At 37.5% G+C, this 4,270-nt stretch overlaps 1 non-coding gene and 1 pseudogene across 1 annotated transcript; both read left to right on the top strand.

Annotated features, from left to right (window-relative positions):
* Positions 1–918: 918 nt before the first annotated feature.
* LOC112482044 lies at positions 919–1,037 on the top strand. The gene has a single exon (XR_003047160.1). It is a non-coding gene; the product is annotated as a 5S ribosomal RNA (ribosomal RNA).
* Positions 1,038–1,708: 671 nt separating this feature from the next.
* Positions 1,709–1,827, top strand: LOC112482040 (annotated as a pseudogene).
* The last annotated feature ends 2,443 nt before the right edge of the window (positions 1,828–4,270 follow it).

Raw genomic sequence — 4,270 nt, 5'->3', positions numbered from 1 at the left:
TGCTCCTAATCAGGGATCACTAAAATATATAAAACAATTACTAACAGATCTAAAGGGAGAAACTGACAAAAGCACAATAATAGTAGGGGACCTAGATACTCTGCTGTCAGAAACAAATAAATCATCCAAACAGAAAAACAATATGGAAATGACATGCTTAAATGACACATTAGACCAACTGGACATAATTGACATTTACAAAGCCTTTCATCCCAAAATATCACATTATACATTCTTCTCTAGTGTACATGGAACATTCTCAAAAATAGACCATATGTTGTGAAACAAAACTAGCCTTAACAAATTTAAGATTGAAATTATACCAAGCATATTCTCTGACCATAATACTTTGAAACTGAAGATCAACTATAAAAAGAAAGCTAGAAGAACCACAAATACATGGAGATTAAACAACATGCTACTATAGAATGACTAAGTCATAGAAGAAATAAAAGGAGAGATCAAGAGATACATAGAAATAAACGAGAATGAAAGAACAACATACTAACTTTTGGGACACAGCAAATGTGGTAATAAAAGAAAGTTCATATCATTACAGGCCTGTCTCAAGAAATAAGAAAGATTCCAAGTAAAAAAAACTAACATCTAAAAAACTAGAAAAAGAAGAATAAATGAAGCCCAAAATCAGCAGAAGGAAGAAAATAATAAAAAAATAGAGCAGTATTAAATGAAATTGAGAACAAAAAGACAATAGAAAAAATGCCACAAGGAGCTGGTTCTCTGGGATTAATAAAGTTGACAAACCCTTGGCTAGACTACTAAGCAAAAAAGAGACAGCACACAAAAATCGAAATCAGGGATGAAAGGGGAAATTATGATAGACACCACAGAAATACAAAGTATCATACAAGAATACTATGAAAAAATATATAACACCAAATTTAATAACCTAGAAGAATCTATGGCCATGCCACCCTGAACGTGCCCGATCTCGTCTGATCTCAGAAGTTAAGCAGGGTCAGGCCTGGTTAGTACTTGGATGGGAGACCACCTAGGAATACCAGGTGCTGTAGGTGTAAAAAAAAAAAAAAACCTAGAAGAAATGGACAAGTTCTTAGGAATATACAACCTTCCTAGACTGAATCATGAAAAACTGGAAAATCTAAATAGGGTGATCAACAGTATGGAAATTGAAACAATCATCAAAAACAAAGTAAAAGCCAAGGACCAGATGGCTTCATTGGTAAATTGTACTAAACATTCAAGGAAGATTTAATATCTATTCTTCTCAAACTTTTCCAAAAACTCAAAAAATAGGCAATACTTCCTAACTCATTTTTTGAGGTTAACATTACCTTGATACCAAAACCTGGTCTAGATAACTCAAAAAAAGGAAACTATAGACCAATATCATGAACACAGATGCAAAAATTCTAAACAAAATACTAGCAAGTTGAATACAACAACACATTAAAGAGATTATACACCATGATCAAGTAGGCTTCATCCCCGGGGCACAGAGATAATTTAACATATGCAAATTGATTAATGTGATACGCCACATAAAGAAAATAAATGATAAAAATCATACGATCATATTAATAGATGCAGAAAAAGCATTTGACAAGATACAGCATCCACTTATGATTAAAACACTTAATACAATGGAAGAACCTGGCAAAATGGCGTAGAGGATAGAAGCTTCCTTCATCCTCTCTTGAGACCACATCAAATTTTGACAGAAACAGTCTACGGATATGCTACCCTGAACAAGCCCGATCCCGTCTGATCTTGGAAGCTAAGCAGGGTCGGGTCTGGTTAGTACTTGGATGAGAGACCACTTAGGAAGACCAGGTGCTGTAGGCATAAAAAAAAATAAAAAATAAAAAAACTAAGGGATTATAAGCTGACAAGGTCCTTGCAATCTGTGAGGTCAACCAAGGGTTACTTCGCCTAAAAAATAAAATAAAATTACATAAAATAAAATGAATGAATGAATGAAATGTTGACAGAAACAGAGAGTAAATAGCAATGAGAGTCACCTTGGGTCTAGATGAACAGAAGCCCTCCAACTAAGGAGAGAAATAAGACATCACTGTGCAACGATTGAAAGTAAGAGGAGGCGAAGACGCGAGGCGGCCTGGTCCCCAGCAACTGAGTGGGATAGAGGCTGTGGCAGCAGCAGCCGTGGATGTTCCTCTTAAAGGTGCCACGTCAGCAATTGGACTTGTGGTGATGGACCTGTTCGCTCTGAACTCCAGCTCTGGGTCAGCTGCTCGGGAGGGACCAGGGTCTTACAGGGGGACACTGAGTTCTTGGAGCAAGGGCCAGAGGCAAGACTTTCTCCCGGTAGAAATGCTGGCAGTATCCATTCTTCCTCTGTTGAGCCCACCCCCCAATCTGGTGTGTGAACACAGCACTGCCATAGCTGAGATGTCATCTAACTACAGAGGACGTTCAGCCCAGAGGATTCCCTGAAACTTTGCCTCCCTTAACTTGTGGATCTACCGAAGCCCATCTAGTTGTGCCACTTGCTGAGCAGTGCCAAGATTCACACTAGTGGCAACTGGCTTCAGTTTCTGGTGTGGCCTCTTGAGGCAACTGTAAGCATAGCATCTGTGGATTGCTTGCTGAATCTCATCAGGGCTGGGGCTAAACTTGGCCTACAGCTAAGCCCCTCTCAGGACTGCCACTGGATACCTACTACACAAAGCCATGCTAATCAGAGTGGGAGACTTAGGAGCTTTGATTAGTACATAAAAATGAACACAGAAAAGCAGCCAAAATGGGAAGATAAAGAAGCAGAAACCATATGAGAGGACAGAACAGAGATCTAAGGATAATGGAGTCAAGTAATCTAACAGATGCAAAATTCAAAACTCTGCTTATAAAGATGCTCAGTGAACTTAGGGAAAGTGTAGATGAACTCAGTGAGAACTTTAACAAAGATATAAAAAAAAACATAAAAATGGAAATGGAAATTATAAAAGAGAACCAGTCAGAAATGAAGAATACATTATCTGAGATGAAAAGTATATTAGATGGAATCAACATAGTGGATGAAGAAGAGAATTGAACCACCAATACAGATGATGGGGAAGCCAAGTACACACAATCAGAAGGGCAAGAAAAAGGTAAACAAGAATATAATAATAATTTAAGGAGCCTATGGAGACAAAATTAAGGGTAACATCTGTGTGATAGTGATACTTGAAGAGGGAGAACAAGAAGTCGAAATACTATTTGAAGAAATAATAATGGAAAACTCCACTAACCTGGAGGAGGAAATAGACATACAACCCCAGGAAGCTCAGAGTCCCAACAAAGAGGAGCCTAAAGAGGCCCACACCAAGACACATCATAATTAAAATGCCAAAGGTTAAAGACAAAGAGAGAATCTTAAAAGCAGCAAGAGAAAAGCAATTAGTTATCTACAACGGAGCTCCCATAAGACTGTCAGCTGATTTCTCAAAAGAAACTTTGTAGGACAGAAGGACTTGGCACAAAACATTTAATGTGATGAAAAACCAGGATCTACAACCAGGAATACTTTATGCAGCAAAGCTGTCTTTTAGTGTTGAAGGATAAAGAGCTTTTCAGACAGAAATAAGCTAAAGAAATTCATCCACACCAAGCCAGTATTACAGGAAATTTTGGAGGGACTTCTTTAAGAAGAAAAAACATGTGTCAAAAACAGGGATAAAGAATTGTAATAACTACATATCTATCAATAAGTACCTCAGATGGAAAAGAATTAAGTTTTCCAAGCAAAAGATAGGGTGACTGAATGGATAAGAAAACAAGATCTCCACATATGCTGCCTACAAGAGACTCACTTCAGATTAAAAGACACACACGGACTACAAGGATGGGGGTAGAAAACGATATTGCTTTGATGGACCTAGATGGTATTCCGCTGAATGAAGTAAGTCAGATAGAGAAAGACGAATGCCACATGATTTCACATACATGTGGAATCTAAAGAACAAAATAAACAACAAAAACGGAAACAAACTCATAGATACAGAAAATATTTTGAGGGCAGCTAGATGGAGGGGTGTTGGGTAGGGCAGTGAAAATGACAAAAGGTTTAAGAAGTACAAATGGATAGCTAAAAAATAGTCATGGAGATATAAAGTGTAGCATAAAGAAAATAGCCAACAGTGTTGTAAAACAAATATCTAAGGGGAAGAGGGCTACTAGATTTAGTGGAGTGACCACTTTGTGAGTTATATAGATCTTTAATCACTATGCTGTACGACTGAAACTAATATATTATTGTATGCCAACTATAATTGGAAAAAAACTC

Source organism: Pteropus alecto, unplaced genomic scaffold (assembly GCF_000325575.1).
Source record: "Pteropus alecto unplaced genomic scaffold, ASM32557v1 scaffold246, whole genome shotgun sequence".
Lineage (NCBI taxonomy): Eukaryota > Metazoa > Chordata > Mammalia > Chiroptera > Pteropodidae > Pteropus > Pteropus alecto.
Note: the sequence above shows the minus strand (reverse complement) of the source record. Positions and strands in the feature narration are given on the sequence as shown.